Source organism: Cannabis sativa, chromosome X (assembly GCF_029168945.1).
Source record: "Cannabis sativa cultivar Pink pepper isolate KNU-18-1 chromosome X, ASM2916894v1, whole genome shotgun sequence".
Taxonomy (NCBI): domain Eukaryota; kingdom Viridiplantae; phylum Streptophyta; class Magnoliopsida; order Rosales; family Cannabaceae; genus Cannabis; species Cannabis sativa.
Window position 1 is genome coordinate 53,869,025 of NC_083610.1, and position 20,412 is coordinate 53,889,436.

Below are 20,412 nucleotides of genomic sequence, written 5' to 3' on the forward strand. Positions count from 1 at the left end.
TGGCAGCAAATCGATTGGAGCAGCAAGAGGAGCATTTGAGGGGACTTGTTCGGATTCCACCAACTTTTTAAGATGCCGTAGGTTCTTTGTTCTCACCATTTTGATCTGAAAAGGAAGATGAATAGAAACACACAAGAAACAAGAAAGAGGGTTCGGGTAGGTGGTGAGTTAAATGACAAAGATTGGTTTATATAAACTTGGAAGCAAGACAAGAAAAGGAAACCAATTTTTAAAATTTAAATGGTAACCGCCAGCCCATGAACACATAAAAGGAAACCGCCCACTCCTCAACTCCTTTCCCTTTTTTTTTTAAAAAAAAAAATAATAAAAGGAAACTAGAATTGCCAACAATATTTCCAAAAATAAATCAATCTTTCAAGAATAAAGGCACATTACCATATAAAGATTAATCTTTACTTGGAAAAATATCAAAATAAATCAAAGAAGAATGAATGTTGATACTTACCATTTAAGCACAAGATTTCCTTAACCCATGAAGCAAGTCACACGCCTCACTCCGTTTTTTTTATTTTTTATTTTTTAGAGAATAAAATACAATGTGTACAATAAATATATGAGATTCTAAACAAGCAATGTAATCTAATATCATTGAAAATTGACAAAATAAAATACATGTTATGCTTTTAAGGAAAATAACTAGTTAGTATCTCAAGAACAAATCATACTTAATTGATGTTGAGGAAAAGGATATGCATGTTACTAAAAATTGTGAACCAGGATTATCAATTTAATTTAATAGAGGAGACTTACAGATTTGAACACACTTGTCAGACATAAGTGTGTGCAGTGAAAATAGGATCATTGTCCTTGGCAAGATTTTTCATTTTCGCCTTTTTTCAATTTGATCCCGCAACTGGATGCTATCACACCATACTGAAGGTAGCCCTTTTCTATGGTAGTGCATCCTCATCATAGTTGCTAATTACAATGTTCCAGCTTACTCAAAAGATGGCTTTCACACTTCAGTATGGGTAGCTCTATTCCAGCAAGGGGCCTGACAAGACTGAAACAAAAATTGCTCAACTCTGTAAAAGTACATTATTTAATCCTAGTCACAAACAAAGAGTAACATGAACCTTTTAACACAACATCACAAAGTATGATAAGAATGAGATCCTAACTAATTATAATCCAAAAGCATAAACATGATTTGTCAAAATACAATGATAGAAGATTAAAAGCTAGAGAAGAATCACAAAACACTATTGTACAAAAATTATGAACAAGAGAAAATTAAACAATGCAAACTCCCAAAGACTTTCTGAGGGAGTCAAAGCGACTTGTATCTAGGGCCTTTGTGAAAATATCAGCTAATTATTTTTCAGTATCAACATATTCTAATTGCAAAGATTTATTTTCAACAAGTTCCCTGATAAAGTGATGCCTTATATCAATGTGCTTTGTTCTAGAATGTTGAACAGGATTTTTGGAAATATTTATGGCACTAGTGTTATCACAAAAGATAGTCAAAACACCCAATTCAAATCCATAATCAATCAACATTTGTTTCAACCATAAGAGTTGAGTACAACAACTACCAGCAGCTATGTACTCAGCTTCGGCAGTGGACAAAGAAATGGAATTTTGTTTCTTGCTATGCCAAGATACAAGATTATTCCCAAGAAAGAAACACCCTCCACTTGTGCTCTTTCGATCATCAGCATTGCCTGCCCAATGTGCATCACTAAAACAAGCAAGATTAGAATTAGTATCTTTCGAGTACCAAATTCCATAATCAAGAGTGCTATTAACATATCGAATAATCCTTTTCACAGCTGATACATGAGATTCCATTGGATTACTTTGATATCTAGCACAAACTCCCACACTGTAACTAATATTAGGACGACTAGCAGTTAAATACAAAAGACTTCCAATCATGCTACGATAAAGTGTAGTATCTACCTTTACTCCATTCTCATCTTTTGTCAATTTCAATGTGGTGCTCATTGGAGTACTTACCTGCTTAGCCGATTCAAGACCAAATTTCTTGACAAGATTCTTAGCATACTTACTTTGAGATACAAATGTACCTCCTTCCATTTGTCTCACTTGAAGACCCAAAAAGAAAGTAAGCTCACCAACCATGCTCATTTCAAATTCACTTTTCATTTGATCAACAAATACCTGCACTTCATGGTTAGATGTAGAACCAAAAACTATATCATCAACATAAATTTGAGCAATGATAAAATCAGATTTTATATGCTTGATGAAAAGAGTTTTATCCACACTACCTCTGTGATAGTCATGAGAAAGTAAAAATTGAGTTAACCTTTCATACCAAGCTCGAGGAGCTTGTTTCAGACCATACAAAGCTTTTTCAAGCTTGTATACATGGTCTGGAAATTGAGGATCTTCGAATCCTTTTGGTTGCTCAACATAAACTTCCTCATTCAAAATACCATTTAGGAAGGCAAGATTTCACATCCATTTGAAACAATTTAATATTCAAAATACAAGCAATACACAAAAGTAAACGAATTGATTCTAATCTTGCAACAGGAGCAAAAGTTTCATCAAAATCAATACCTTCTACCTGTGTGTATCCTTGTGCCACCAAACGAGCCTTGTTTCTCACAATTGTACTGAACTCATCACTTTTATTTTTAAATAACCATTTTGTTCCAATTACATTTATACCTTTTGGTCTTCGGACCAAAATCCATACCTTGTTGCGAACAAATTGGTTGAGTTCCTCTTGCATTGCATTGAGCCATTCCTCAAAGGTCATGGCTTCCTTCACATTTTTCAGTTCATATTGAGAAACAAAACAAAGAAAGCTGATTAAATTAACATACCTTCTGCGAGTTACCATGCTTTCTTCAGGATTTCCAAGAATGAGATCTTTTGGATGATTTAATTTGACTCTGGTGCTTGGTTCTTTCTGAATAGAATCAGTGATGATGTTTGGATGAGTCAAGATAGACGGTTCTGGTTCTCCAGTCTCAGTTGCAGCATCAGATTCGTCATTTGCAGCATCAGAAATGGGTTCTGCTGCATCAGGATCTGCTTTTGCTGCTTCTGGAGGAGCATCCATGAGACTATCGATCTTGCCTTCTGTTAAAAACTCTGAAAAATCTTTGAAATCATCAACAACCACATTAGCTGATTCCAAAACAGTTTGAGTTCTCCTGTTATAAACACGATAAGCTCTACTGTTTCAGGAATATCCAATAAACACACCAACATCACTTTTAGCATCAAATTTACCAATATGTTCACGATCTCTATAAACATAACACACACAACCAAAAACATGAAAATGACTTACATTGGGGCGCTTACCTTTCCAGATTTCATAAGATGTTTTTAAGGTACCTGGACGAATAAACACTCTGTTTATTATATAGCAAGCTGTGTTAATAGCTTCAGCCCATAAGCGCTTTGTCAACTTCTTGCTATTTAACATCACTCTTGCCATTTCCTGTAATGTTCGATTCTTCCTCTCAACAACTCCATTTTGTTGAGGAGTTTTGGGAGCTGAAAATTCATGAGTTATACATGTAGACTTGCAAAAAACATCATACACAGAATTTTCAAACTCCTTACCATGATCACTTCGAATTCGAACAATTTTCCCAATATTACAACCTTTCTCAACTCTTAATCTCAAACAAAGAGTTTTAAAGGCATCGAAAGTGTCAGGCTTTTCTCTTAAAAAATCTACACAAGTAAAATGAGAGAAATCATCAACACACACAAATATATATCGTTTCCCATTCAAACTTTCAACTTGGATTGGACACATAAGATCCATGTGAAGCAATTCCAATACTTTTGAGGTATTGATATCAGACACAGGTTTGTGAGTGATTTTTAATTGCTTCCCAAGTTGACATGGTTCACACTTACCAACACTTTCCTTACCAAGCTTGGGAAGTCCTTGAACAATACCTGCATTTGACAATTTTTTCAGGTTTTTAAAATTAATATGCCCAAGCTTGGCATGCCACAGATCTGTGGTGTTGTTGATAGCTGAATGACAAGTAAACACAGGGGTTAGAGTGTAACAGTTATCATTGGATCGAAATCCTTGCAAGATACATTCATTATCATCATTTAGAACATAGCAATGATCACTATCAAATGAAACAGTAAACCCTTGATCACAAATTTGACTGATGCTAAGTAAATTAGCCCTCAGTCCTTCAACTAACATCACATTTTTCAGTCTAGGTAACCCTTCAAAATTTAGAGTTCCCATACCAAAAACTTTTCTAGATAGGCCATTACCAAAAGTGACTTCTCCACATTGCATAGGCCGAATGTTAGTCAAAAAGTCCTTGTCACCTGTCATATGTCTAGAGCAACCACTGTCAAAACACCACATTTGAGATGCAGCAGTTTTATCAGAAAAACCAGCTAGACAATTCTTTTTCACCCATATTTGTTTCAAACCTTTATGTTTATTTTGAGATTTTTCCAAATTATCAAAATAATTTGTTTTAAACAGATTTTTCAACGTGAAACATTTAGGTCTGATATGTCCTTTTTTACCACAAAAATGACAAGTGGGAACAAATCTTTTTACCCGAGATCTTACTCTTTTCGAAAATCTTGGAGATTTTGCAGCATCAAAAACTGCTCTTGCTGCAACAGGCTGTGAAACTGTTACAACAGACTTTGTAGCCTCAGAGTGGTTCGTTGGAACACTGGATTTTACAAACTTCGTGACTCCAGAACTCTCCATTTCATTTGAACCAAGACCTGCGAAACCTCTTTGACCTGCATTCTGAGCTTTTTCAAAAATAGAAGATCCAGGGTTAAGCATTTGAACATTTTTCTTAAAATTTTCAAGTTCCTTTTTTAAGAGAGTAATTTTTTCATCTTTATCACAAACACTTGTCTCATACTCTTTTATTTTCAATTCACACATTTCAATTTGATGAGACAATTTTTTATTCAATTTATTCAACTCTCTATTTTCAGAAGCAACCTGAATCCATTTTTCATACATGACTTTGTATGATTCAGCCAGAGACTCTTCACAGATTTCAGACTCATCTGAATCTGATTCCTCTTGTTGGGTGGTATTATTCAAACATACCAATTTAGCTTTCACCTGTGAATCACACAGCACATTAGTCATAACAGAGGTTAGGGCAACATTTTCAGCATTATCTTCATCACTTTCGGTTTCATCATCACTCCAAGTGACATTGAAACTTTTCTTATTCTTTTTCAAAGTGTTTGCACACTCAGCTTGAATATGCCCAAACCCTTCACATTCCCTGCACTGAATTCCCTTTTTGTTAGAGACAGATGGTTCAATAAAAGTATTACCTTTTGAACCTTTCGAAATATTCTTTTTATTTCCCATCTTTTTCATATATTTCTGAAAATTCTTAGTTAATAAAGCAATCTCATCATCACATTCACTATCAGAATTTTCAATATCAGCAACTTTCAAAGCAATACTTTTACCTTTATCAGCAATGGATTTGGGTTTGTCCTTTTGTTTAATCTGTTGATTTAATTCAAAAGTACGTAAGGAACCCATCAATTCTTCTACCTTCATTGTGCTAAAATCTTTAGCTTCTTCCATTGCCAAAAGTTTAGTATCAAACCTTTCGGGAAGTACTCTAACAATTTTTCTCACAAGAATAGAATCATCAAGCTTTTCACCAAGAGCAAAATATTCATTAGCAATATCAGATAATTTTTCATAGAATTCAGTTAAGGTTTCATTATCAGACATTCTAAGCTCATCAAATTTAGTCTGAAGCATGATAAATCTAGATCTTTTCACATCAGAAGTTCCCTCAAACTGAGTTTGAAGGATCTCCCAAGCTTCCTTAGCAGAAACACAAGATGATATAAGTTTAATGTAACCCTCACCTACACCGTTAAAGATAGCATGCAAGGCTTTGCTATTGTAGGCAGAAAGTTTATCATCTTCAATAGACCATTCCAGTTCAGATTTTATAGTAGTATTACCTGAAGAATATGTCTCAACTGGAAGAGACCAACTTGAAAGAACCATTCTCCAAGCTTTCTCATCTTGAGATTTGATGAAGGCCCTCATTCTAACTTTCCAATAAGGATACTTAGAATCATTAAGCAATGGTGGTCTAGAAATTGAACTTCCTTCTGCAAAAAATGACATTTTAACACAAAAACGTTATAGGAACACACTAAGAGTTTAGTGTCCCGCTCTGATACCAATAGAAAAACCGTGTTTTTGCAAATGTCAGTTGTATATAAAAAAAACATAGAAACTGTAAGCGTTTGCAGCAGCTGTAAGTAATTCTGCTACAGCAAAACAGAACAGGCAGAATATAAAATATTTGCAGAAAAATAAATAACTTGACACAAGAGATTTATACGTGGTATCAGTGTTCTCACGAACACTCCTAGTCCACGGGGCCACGCCCAGAGAATGAAATCAATTAATAAAGTATCAAAATTACAAAGACAATTGACTTAAACAAGTTTAGACTCCCTCTAAAGAATTGTCGCAATCCTTTGAAATCCACTTTATGAATCTGACTTCTTGAAACACCTTCAAGCCCGAACTCCCTTCGTCTTTGAAGTGTGAGTGCTTACTTCCTCCCAAAGTAAGGCTTCAACAAGTCTTCTCCCGAAGACCAAGTGCTTACTTCCTCCCGAAGTAAGGCTTTATCAAGTCTTCTCCCGAAGACCAATCTCTTGTTCAGTCAAGTAGTTCTTCACAACCTCTAGGATAGAGTAAGAACAGAAATAGAACAACTAGAACCTAGATGAACAACTAGGCTCTCACAAAACAAAGAAACACTCTCTACTCTCAAAAGATAAATGTAAAAAATGAATAATGGAAGAGGTGATTCGAATGGTTGCTCTCTAGGCTCTATTTATAGAACATAAAAACCAAAGAGGCAACCACAAGTTCGAATCTACAGCTGTACAAAAACTTTCCTAAGAAAACACGATCTGCTACATCAGAATCGGATGCTGACGCAGCAGATCACACCAGAATCGGGAAACTTTCTAAAATCGGGTCCGATCTTCTATCAATGCTTGATTCCTGCCAAAAACAGATTAGATATTCTGATTGTATCAAGATACAATCGAAATCAATAAGGAAAAGGCAATAAACAAAGTTTCCCTAAAAAAGACAACTTTCCAAAAGAGAATTCCTTCTCTTTTAAGAAGTTTTCAACAAAGGAAAGTTCAGCTGAAAGTGCAACTTTCCAAACAAGGAAAAGAGCAACTACAATCCGAATTTATAAGGTAAGAAATCGAATATGAATGTATAACAATCTTACCATAAAAGGAAAAATTATTTTGTCAACTAACTTGCCAAAAAAAGGACTTTACATATATAGATGATATGATTCTAAATTTGACATGATCCAATAATGATTCAACACCTATATATATTGTGTTAGATTAATATGAGACTATATGTGTATATAAATAATTCTATGAATCGATAATAAGGAATATATATTGAACGTATACAAATAAAAATGATCGAATATTGTAACCTCTATCCATTGATTAATGTCAGCCCCCACTAATGTAGATGTTTAGATCTGTAAAACTAAGAGAAAAAAAAATTACAGTATAGATTTTTCAAGTTCTCACTAATTCTTTTTGATGGTGATTTGATAAAAATTAAATCAACAGTGAGCTTAAGGATTAATACCTTATATTTTTTTTTTTTTTGAAAGAAACCATATATTGCAACAAGAAGATAAGAAGAGAGTACAGGTTACAATATATCAAGATTTGGAATACTACCCTTCCAAATGACCTAGCTCTCAAGTCTTAAAGCTGTCCTATCTAACTTATGAGGAACACCTTTAAAACTCCTAGATAGATATACTGGACAGAAACATTAGGAAAATTAGAGAGAGAGGATACAATATGATTAACTAAGTCTGAGAGTGAAGACTTATCATTCCACCTGTGTTTAATTTTACTTATTAAAATCTTACAATCACTCTCAACAATACACAGAGGAAATCTAACAATTAAACACCAGTTAAGGGCTGTAGCCAGCGCCTTTGCCTCAGCCATAATAGGTGATAAATTGCCATTCAAAGGAGAAGAGATTGCTGCCACAACCTCCCCACTTGAATTCCACACTGCTACACTGATCCCAATTTTATTTCTGCTATTGTCCACTGCAGCATCCACACTTAATTTAAATAAACCTTCAGCAAAAGACTGACTCACTGAATTTTCCACCATTTGGCCTTGAACCTGAACTGGTGTTGCACTCTAACCCTCACGGACTGCAATACAATCTTAAGCTTCATAAAAGTCATTTAATAATGTATTCACCTGAAACTCAGCAGTAGACAAGATATACTTATTCTTATTAAATAAAACCATATTTCTCCTGTTCCAAATTTCCCAAATAATACATAAGAAAATTCATAGCTCCTCCTTAGACAAAATATCAAACCCCCTAAGAATATACTCTCTTATATCATAACATACATTTATTATGTAAGTAGAAAGATTTAAATCGAGACTCACTCCACTCCAAAGAAGCCCTGGAACACTCTATAAGGGCATGGGAAACTGTTTTAGCATGTCCAGAACAAAGGGAACAATGAGAGGAGGGAAGAACTTTCCTATGAAAAAGATTAAGGGCAACAAGAAGAGCATGATAGAAAGCCCTCCAAATAAAATGTTTAACTTTTTGAGGGATCTTAAGATTCTAGAGGGCTTTCCACCAACGAATGAAAGAATGATTATCAGAAGAAGTAGGAAGAGAAGCAGAGAACTTAGCTAAATGGTAAGCAGAATTCACAGTGAAGGATCCTAAAGTATGACGCTCCCAAATATGGCTATCCGGAAGAGTAGGATCACCAATTGGGACAACAAGAATAGCTAAGACTAACTCATGATCAAAAAATTCCAACAACCAATCCTTATTCCAACAACCATTATCATCAATAAAATAAGAGAGAAGGATCTGGGGGTTGAACATTACCTTTATAAGAGATGAATCTCCAACCAGGGATCCAATAGGAGTGCATAGGGGAGATAGTTTCACCATTGCCTACTTTCCACAGAAGACCTCTTTTAAGAAGATCCCTTCCCCAAAGCAAATTTTACCATGTAAAAGAAGCATAATGACCTTTGAATGCATTAAGAAAAGAATTGTGTCTAAAATATTTAGCTCTAAATAGTCTGAACACAAGAGAATCAGGCATCATAAGAATACGCCATGCTTGTTTAGCAAGCAAAGCTTGGTTATGATGAACAAAAGAACAAAAACCCAACCCACCAGAAAATTTAGACTAACACATATTACCCCAATTTTTCCAATGAATCTTCCTTTTATCTCCCACCGACCCGCACCAAAACTGAGCCATAAGACTTTCAATCTTTCTACAGACAGACCCTGGGATTTTAAAGCAAGACATAGCATAAGAAGGGAGAGCTTGGACCACTGCTTTAAGGAGGACTTCTTTCCCATCTTTTGAAAACAAACGTCTATTCCAACTGTTCAACTTAGAACTCACTTTTTGAACAAGAAAGTTAAAATGAGAGCTTTTAGACCTACCAATACATTGTGGAATCCCAAAATACTTACTCACAAAAGGTTTATTATCCAGGCCCAAATTGTTATAAAAAAAAAGTCAGAATTAGCAGGATTGGTGTTAGGAGAAAATAAAACAGAGGATTTCGAGAAGTTAACATGTTGTCCAGTGGCTTGATGATAAAGATCTAAAGCTTATTTAATAGCTAAACAAGATTGGGTAGAAGTAGTAGTAAAGAGCAGACTGTCATCTGCAAAAAGAAGATGAGAAATAGAAGGGGCAATACGACAAATAGAAATTCCATGAAAATTATTAAGAGATTCCTGATATCTAATAGCAGCAGACAAACCTTCAGAAATAAGCAAAAAAAGGTAAGGAGAAAGAGGGTTTCCTTGTCTAATGCCACAGCTAGACTTGAAACAATCAGACATTACACCATTAACAAGCAATCTAAAAGAAGCAGTAGAGATGCATTTAATTACAAGTGAAACAAAATTAATAGGAAAATAACAACGAAGCATAATATTTTGCACAAAATTCCACTCAACTTGATCGAAAGCCTTTTCTATATTCAACTTTATTGCCGCCCAACCAACCTTACCAGATTTTCTATGATTAGTAGCATTAAGGAATTCATTAGCAATAAAATTATTACCAAAAATAACTCTATTCTGGATTAAAGCACTTTGATTCAAAGAAAAGATACTATTAGGAACACCATTCAAACGATTAGCTAAAACCTTAGAAACCACTTTATAAAGAGTAGAACAAAGACTAATAGGCCTAAAATTCCTAACTTTATTTGCATTCTTTTTCTTTGGAATTAAAACTACTATAGTTTCATTAATTAAAGAAAGATCAGCATTATTATTCAAAACAGAAAGCACAACAGCACACAAATCAAGGCCCAACATAGACCAATTTTTTTGATAAAAAAGCGCATTCATACCATCAAAGCCTGGAGCTTTATCCCCAACCAACTGAAAGAGGGCCTGCTTGACTTCATAAGCAGTAAAACCCTTATTATCCCAATTTTTTTACTCTGACGTTGTTGGGTTTTATGCCCTAAATAAAACCCCATTTCAATGTAATCCAGATTATTCAATATCAATAAAGTAACAGAAGTACATTTCATTCATTTGTGTATATTTTGGTTCACCTTATCAATAGTTTGTCTATTTGATTTATAAATTCATTCAAACCCTTTTCACATACTTGATCATGTTTATTGTGTTGTCAACACAGTGGAAAGTAAACATGACTATGTGAATAAAGGATTACTAGATTTATCAGAACACTGGGTTTTACTGATATGATAATCTACAACAGAGTTTACTTGCATTTAGAGAAATGCTATATTCTTTCCAGAACATTGGTTAAAGTAAAGCTCGGGTTGGATGCATGGAGTATGCATTAGAATGGACCGATATTGAACTTTGAAATAGATTTATAAAACTTATCGTAATATCTATTCAATTCAATATCACTAAGTTGATCCTAGATCAAATGATCTAAATCCTGATATGGTTAGGTTCAATCTCAAGAGTATTATTTGTGTTCTTTGATTTGTTAGTTAAGCCTACTTTTGGGTCAGGGTGATACGTACATTTTGGGAACACGGTAGTGCAATTGAGTGGGAGCGCTAACATAAATATGGAATCTATAGCTTCTATCTGGCGAATAGTAAGCAAAGGATGATTTCCTTCGAGCTTTACCAAACGAAGATAAATGGTGGAGTACTCATTTCACTTAGCTGAAATATCATTTATACAGGGTTAAGTGTTTTAAGGATAAAATACATTGTAGGGTGTTACGGTAATTAAATCCCTTTACAATGTAAATCATCCATATAGAGGATCATTGATCAAATTAGGATTATAACAATGGATAACTAATGACGTGTCTATATGGTGGAACATATAGAGCGTTCTATATAACTGAGAGTGTAATTCTAAGTTCTATGCGTGGATTCAACGAAGAATTATTAAGTCAGTGAATTTAAGTAGTAAATTCTTGATCTGCTTATTGGAAGCTCGGATATATAGACCCATGGTCCCCTCACTAGTTGAGACAATAGTACTTGTAAGACTCATTTAATTGATTTTAATTAATCAATTATAATTCTCAAGTTAGACTGTGTCTATTTGAGAATTTATCACTTATTAAGGGCAAAGCAGTAAATAGAGAATTGGAAGGGTATATTTATTAATTGGAAAACTTTAATTAGTTTTATTATTAATAAATAAATGACAATATATTATATGATAATTAATTTTAATTATTAAATAATTAGATTTGACATTTATGTGGTTGAATAAAGGAATTGGCAGTTTTTGACAAAATAGTAAACTAGCAATGTAGGAAAAGGAAAGTTGGAAAAGTGGAAAGCCTTGTTTTCACAATGCCTAGGCCGGCCACTTTGCTTCCCTTTTCCCATTGATTTTTTAATTTTTTAATGTCAAGCAATTCAACCATAGCCCTATGTGGTCTTCTATAAATAGAAGGTAAATGCTTCAGTTTTTGTAACACTTTGACAGAATTTTCTCTCACCCAAAAACTTGTTCAAAGCTGCCACTCTCTCTCTCTCTCTACCTTCGCTGTTTTTCGAAATCCTCTAAGTGATAGAGTAGTACCCATACACATCAAGTAATACCTCAATCATAGTGAGGAAGGCTGTGCAGAATTCAGAGTCAACAAAGAAGGACATTCGGGCTCAGATCTTAATTATACTCTGCGACAGAAAGGAATCAAGGGTTAGAGATCTGAGTGGGAGGAGACATATATTCCGCTGCACCCAATGTAAGATTTCTCTTACTTTTATGTGTTTAACTTTCCATCGTTTTAGAAGTTCATATTTAGATTGTTAAATCAACATACTTGTGAGTAGATCTAAGATCCTGGTAAAATAATTCCAACAACTGGCACCAGAGCCATGGTAAATTGATTTGGTTGCAAGAAATTTGGACTTAAAACGATTTGTTTGTGATTTGGATGGTATCATGTTGCTTTGTGTGTCATATTGATGTTTGATTGTTGTTTGTGAATTCTGGGAAAAATAGTTACTTTCCTGTTTCTGTAATTATTTTTATTGGATAGTTTGGAAAATTCTAAGCAATTTACCTTTTTACAGAACTCGATTTCAATTTAATTTGAATTAGTTATGAATTTTTGAAAATTGGAAAAATCGGGATGATGAGCACCTTCCCACGCGCGTGGAATGGCTGCATGCAGCCTCCCTGCGCCGTGAGAGCTGGGCCAGCAACCCAGATGCGCGCGCGGATGGGTATGCTACGCATACCATCCGTACTGTTCATCATTTTTTTCATTTTTTTCGATTTTTCATGCTATTTCATGGAATTAACTTCCGATTTTTTGTGTAGTTTTGTATATTGATTTTTGTTTTTCAAATTTCAAATATAATTATCAGAAATAAATTAATTTGATTTTTCAAAATTAATTTTAGATATTAGTGTAATTTGAATTTGAAAATAGGTTAAAATCAAGTTTTGCTTACCTCTTTTCTTATTTCCTTTAAAATTTGATTATTTTATTTTTTTTAAGGTCAGATATTAATTTTTTTTGGTAACTTGACCTTATTTAGAATAAGATCAAAATAATCATGATATTTTAAAAGAGGAAATAAGATATTTTTGTTAACTTTTAAATTTTGTTATTCTTAAATTAAATTGTAAAATCAGAAAAGGGTATGTATTTACCATTTTCTATTTTATTGAATATTTAATTTGTTAAATAACATGAAATTTAAAAGGAAAGTTAGCAATTTTTTTTTGAAATGATATTTAGGTTACTTAAAACGTAATTTTTCAAAATTGTAGGCTTAATTTTTTAAATATTTTTTTTAAAACCGTTTTTTTTTATATATTTAAAAATTAAATAAATCCTACTTCCAACTATCCAAATCTAACTTGTTGCAGGAGTATGTGTTTTAGATTGTTTGTAAGTTTTCTAAAACCTATTATTGCTTGATCTAAATTGACATGGTTAACTTGTTGACAGATCCAATGATCTGATTTTAACCCATGGTTCAATTGTCAATAGATCAAGTAAATAATTTGGAATAGGTAATTTTTCCATTCTTCTTTCATCTGTGTATGACCTAGTAACATGATAGGATCCATCCAAATCTGTGTGCTTGTGTGAGCCTATATGTTTAATTTCCGTTATAGATACATATAGGTTGTAGTTGCTAAATAAAATGTTACAACTTGATAGATTTTATTTAGGCTCATTTAGTAATGGGCCTATTCAATTAATAGCAGTTGTTCATTTTAAGGTTAAATTCCTCTCTTTTGGGCCTTGTGTGAGAGTTGGGAGCCTTAGAAGTGGGTACAACATACTGAACCCAGCTCCCCCTCACATGAACAACCCCAATTGTGAATGCCCATTTGCCTGATTTGGATAACTGTGCTAGGTTAATTATATTAGTTTAACCTAATAAAATTGATTAGCAACATAATTAATTTCATTCTTCCTTGAAATTAATTTAAGAAAAACATAGTTTGATGAATAATATTCTAGAAAAACTATATGTATTTTTCTTGTGTTTAATTAAATATAGAATTATAACCATGTAAATTCTTTCTGAAGCTTAATTTCATAATTTCATTAAATATTCCTATTTAAGTTGAGATTCAGTTATATCTAACAAATCAACTTAGATTTAAATATCTTTTGAATTTTCTATTATAAATTAAGTTGAGGAATTTTAAGAATTGGTTATTAAGATTCTTTGGATATTTTTTAAGTTGATATTTTATAAATATGAAAAACTTAAAATGGAATATCTTCTAAATTAAGTGGTTACCACTTAATTGTTAATATTTAATTAAGTCATTGATTGAAGAATATTTAAGTTGGATATTTTAGATTTCTCTAAACAACTTAAAAAAGATATTTTTCAAATTTATTCCATTTTTGAAATTTAATTAAAGTTTTTTAAAAAAAACTTTAATCTGTAATGTTTCATTATCGAGATATGGAATATAAATGATTAAACAAAATACATATTTTAAATAATGAGCTTTAATCAAGAGAAATTTGATCTCCATTGTTGGTTTTACATAGCTATTGTTTTAGTGAGTAATCCTCCCTAATGGAGGAACGTTCATTAGCAAGTTAGTACCGTTTAATCTCGAAAGATAAGTATTCTTATAAGTTTTTTATATTGTTTTTACCACCCTAATAGTGGCGACTCTATAAGACTTACAAGAATATGAAACAATGGTGGAAGCTCATAAGATAGAATTGCCTTGACTCTCACCTAAACGGGACAACGCTGAATTCCAATCTTGATCGAATAAAAGGTTGCTAGAATGATTGTCATTTTAGATGAATTGACAACTCTATTCAATGGATGATGCTTTGACTCTCGCCTAAACGGGACACTGTATCAGTTTGTTGGAAACCTTGGAAAATAAACTATGTTAGATTTAGTATTTTTTTTATAACATATGTGATTATCTGTTATTTTTTGAACTTGTGTATGAATTTATAGAACCAAAACCTTACTTCTGTTTATTGATATGTTGTAGTGCCAATATGAATAACCCTCACCCCGATCCACTCCTAGTTAGTATCTTCGCAAAAGAACTCAATAGTGTGAAAATGCATCCTGGTAGTTGCATTAACTCGCACCTATTGTTGATGAATCTGAAGTTCCAAAAGGCAAATCTACTTGGAATTGATTTATCAAAGGAACAATGGGTACGACTCATCCTTAATAGTCTTCCTCCGGAGTATGATAGTTTTGTTCTATATTACTTGTTGAACAATCCTCACTCCTCTGACATGGACAAACTCGAGACTGAGTTAAGGGCCCATGAGCGAAATTTGATTGCAATGGGACCTCCTGGTATTGCAAACTTTAATCAGAGGAAGAGGATTAAGCATGAGGGCTCTAACAAAGCTGCTTCTTCAAATACAATTATCAGACATCATGTTCTATGTGCGAATTGTAATGGAAACGGACATAAAGAAGAACAATGTCCCAGGCTTCTAGACAATTCAAACGAAGGTGATGGTTTTGTCTTTGAATCATGTGTTTTAGAGAATGACAAATCCACTTGGATTGTTGATTCTAGATCTACTAACCATGTATGTTCTTCATTGCAGCTGCTTGAAACTTGGGAGAATCTTCACCCAGATGAGTTAAAGCTAAAAGTTGGAAATGGCGAGTTGGTATCAGTTAAAGCTAGAGGAACAGCCCGTATCAAGTTTCATACAAAGAAATTTTTACTTTTACAGAATGTTTTATATATTCCAAACTTTAGTAGAAACTTGATTAGTGTTTCATGTTTACAAACATAATTTTATATATTGAATTTTTCGAGTTCAAATTGTTCAATTTCTCGTAATGGAGTTCATATATGTGTTGCTAACATGGAACAAGGGCTTTATGTTCTAAGACCTGATACTCAAATCGCACTAAATACTGAACTTTTCAATGTAGCTAAACCTAGAAGCCTTAAGAGAAAAGAGATTGATAATGATGATCAAACTTGTCTATGGCATTTACGTTTAGGTCATATAGGTTTTGATAGACTCAATAGGCTAACCAAGGACGGTCCATTGAAAAATGTCGTCTTAGGAGAACTGCCAGTATGCGAGTCATGCCTAGAAGGAAAAATGACCAAACGTTCTTTCTCTGCAAAGGGAGAGCGTGCCAAACAACCCCTAGGGTTAGTGCATTCAGATGTTTGCGGACCTCTGAATGTAAAAGCCCGAGGTGGTTATGAGTATTTTGTCACTTTCATTGACGATTTCTCTAGATACAGTTTTCTTTACCTAATGCAAAAGAAATCTGAAACGTTTGAAAAGTTTCAGGAATTTCATGCTTTGGCTCAAAACCAATTAGGTAAAACATTAAAGATCTTGCGAACTGATAGGGGTGGAGAATATATGGATATGCAGTTCAAAGATCATTTAACTGAACTTGGAATTGAATCCCAATATACTGCCCCAAGCACTCCACAGCAAAATGGAGTTGCAGAAAGAAGAAATCACACTCTCTTAGAAATGGTTAGGTCCATACTGAGTTATTCAACTCTGTCTACGTCCTTCTGGGGGTATGCTATTCAAATGGCAAACGACATTTTAAATGTTGTACCATCTAAAGTTGTCCCTAAGACACCCATCGAACTATGGAATGGTCGTACACCTAGTTTACGCCATTATAGGATTTGGGGGTGCCATGCTCACGTCTTGAGAAAGAAAGAAGGGAAACTGGAATCGCAAACTGAAGTTTGCATGTTTGTCAGAAATTCTAAAGAGACTAGGGGTGGACTATTTTATAGTCACAAGGATAACAAAGTATTTGTTTCTACAAATGCTACTTTTCTTGAAGATAACTATATGAAAGACAATAAATCGAAAAGTGAAATTGTATTAGAAGAAATGCTAACAGATATTGTTCCTTCAAATGTTCCATCCTCTTCTAATCAAGAAGAGGAAAATCCCACTCCCTCAGTTGTAGCAACTGAGAAAACTACTACCAAAGCTTCTGTTTAGAAGGTCACCTCTCCTCCTCGTAGTGGGAGGGTTTCTACAAAACCATCTCGTTATGGCTTGGATGGTGAAATCAATATGGTCATTGGTGACGGTATTGATGACGACCCATTAACCTATGAACAGGCAATGGCAAGTCCGCAACGGAAGCGATGGTCAGCCGGCATGGATTCAGAAATGGATTCCATGAAAAAGAACAAAGTCTGGGAATATGTAGATCCACCCGATGATTATTGTCCAATCGGATGCAAATGGGTCTACAAGAAGAAAAGAGGCGCTGGAGGCGAAGTCGAAACTTTTAAAGCTAGACGGGTTGCTAAGGGTTATACCCAAAGAGAAGGTGTGGCCTATGAGGAAACTTTTAGTCCTGTTGCCATGCTCAAATCCATCTGAATTCTTCTCTCCATCGCAGCCGCTTTCGATTATGAAATCTGGCAAATGGATGTCAAGATAACCTTCCTTAATGGGCGTCTTGAAGAAACCATCTATATTGAGCAATCAGAAGGTTATGTTCTTCCTAGGTAGGAAAATAAAGTTTGCAAATTAAATAGGTCCATTTATGGACTTAAGCAAGCTTCTCGCTCATGGAATAAAAGGTTTGATGAGATCATTAAAACCTACGGCTTTCATCAGAATGAAGATGAACCTTGTGTTTACCAACTCAAGGAAGACCAAGTAGTAGTATTCCTGGTCCTTTATGTTGATGACATTTTGATCATTGGCAACAATGTCAAGAAAATGACTCACATCAAGGAATGGCTATACACTCAATTCGACATGAAAGACTTGGGTGAGGCAGCCTATGTTCTCGGTATTCAGATTATCAGAAACCGGAAGAACAGATCCCTTGCTCTCTCTCAAACAACTTACATTGACAAAGTTCTAGAGAGATTCTCCATGACTAATACCAATGGGGCGAATATGCCTTCTAGATATGGTATCCGTCTATCTAAGGAACAGTGTCCTACTGATCCTTAAGAGATAGAAGACATGGCAAAAGTTCCTTATGCTTCTGCAGTTGGAAGTCTAATGTATGCAATGTTATGCACTAGACCTGACATCTGCTATGCAGTTGGAATCTTGAGCAGGTATCAATCAAATCCAGGATAGGAACATTGGAATACTGTTATGTATAGTTTGAAATACTTAAAGAGTACAAGAAATTATGTATTAGTCTACAAGGGCGGTGCTTTAAATCCCATAGGCTATACAGACTCAGATTTCCAGGCATGTCTTGAAGACAGGAAATCTACATCTGGGATGGTGTTTACTCTTGGGGGTGGAGCAGTGGTTTGGAGAACTGCGAAACAAACCGCGATTTCGGATTCTACCATGGAGGCAGAATACATAGCTGCGGCTGAAGCAGTTAAAGAGGTTGTCTGGCTTAGAAAGTTCTTCACCAATCTTGGTGTAGTACCTTGAATGGAAAAGCCTCTAGTCCTGCTTTGTGATAACAATGGAGCTATAGCCAACAGTAAGGAACCTCGGAGCCACAAGAGAAGTAAACATATAGAAAGAAACTATCATATTATCAGAGAATATGTGGCAAGAGGGGATGTACTGGTGGAGAAAGTGGACACACAAGGCAACTTAGCTGATCCATTCACCAAAGTCTTTGCAGTGACTGCATTCGAAAAGCACCGTCAGAATTTAGGGTTAATTGAAATGTACTGATTAGTTTTATATTAGTACAAGTGGGAGTTTGTTGGGTTTTATGCCCTAAATAAAACCTCATTTCAATGTAATCCAGATTATTCAATATAAATAAAGTAACAAAAGTATTTTTCATTCATTTGTGTATGTTTCGGTTCACCTTATCAATTTTTTGTCTATTTGATTTATAAATTCATTCAAACCCTTTTCACATACTTGATCATGTTTATTGTGTTGTCAACACAGTGGAAAGTAAACATGACTATGTGAATAAAGGATTCCTAGATTTATCAGAACACTGGGTTTTACTGATATGACAATCTACAACAGAGTTTACTTGTATTTGGAGAAATGCTATGTTCTTTCCAGAACATTGGTTAAAGTAAAGCTCGGGTTGGATGCATGGAGGATGCATTGGAATGGACCGATATTGAACTTTGAAATAGATTTATAAAACTTATCGTAATATCTATTCAATTCAATATCACTAAGTTGATCCTAGATCAAATGATCTAAATCCTGATATGGTTAGGTTCAATCTCAAGAGTATTATTCGTGTTCTTTGATTTGTTAGTTAAGCCTACTTTTGGGTCAAGGTGATACGTACATTTTGGGAACACGGTAGTGCAATTGAGTGGGAGCGCTAACATAAAAATGGAATATATAGCTTCTATCTGGCGAATAGTAAGCAAAGGATGATTTCCTTCGAGCTTAACCAAACGAAGATAAATGGTGGAGTACTCATTTCACTTAGCTGAAATATCATTTATACAAGGTTAAGTGTTTTAAGGATAAAATACATTGTAGGGTGTTACGGTAATTAAATCCCTTTACAGTGTAAATCATCCATATAGAGGATCATTGATCAAATTAGAATTATAACAATGGATAACTAATGACGTGTCTATATGGTGGAACATATAGAGCGTTCTATATACTGAGAGAGCAATTCTAAGTTCTATGCGTGGATTCAACAAAGAATTAATAAGTCAGTGAATTTAAGTAGTAAATTCTTGATTTGCTTATTGGAAGCTCGGATATATAGACCCATGGTCCCCTCACTAGTTGAGACAATATTACTTGTAAGACTCACTTAATTGATTTTAATTAATCAATTATAATTCTCAAGTTAGACTGTGTCTATTTGAGAATTTATCACTTATTAAGGGCAAAACAGTGAATAGAGAATTTGAAGGGTATATTTATTAATTGGAAAACTTTAATTAGTTTTATTATTAATAAATAAATGACAATATATTATTTGATAATTAATTTTAATTATTAAATAATTAGATTTGCAATTTATGTGGTTGAATAAAGGAATCGGCAGTTTTTGACAAAATAGGAAACTAGCAATGTAGGAAAAAGAAAGCTGGAAAAGTGGAAAGCCTTGTTTCCACAATGCCTAGGTCGGCCACTTTGCTTCCCTTTTCCCATTGATTTTTTAATTTTTTAATGCCAAGTAATTCAACCATAGCCTTATGTGGTCTTCTATAAATAGAAGGTAAAGGCTTCAGTTTTTGTAACACTTTGACAGAATTTTCTCTCACCCAAAAACTTGTTCAAAGCCGCCACTCTCTCTCTCTCTCCACCTTCTCTGTTTTTCAAAATCCTCTAAGTGATAGAGTTGTACCCACACACATCAAGTAATACCTCAATCATAGTGAGGAAGGCTGTGCAGAATTCAGAGTCAACAAAGAAGGACATTCGGGCTCAGATCTTGATTATACTC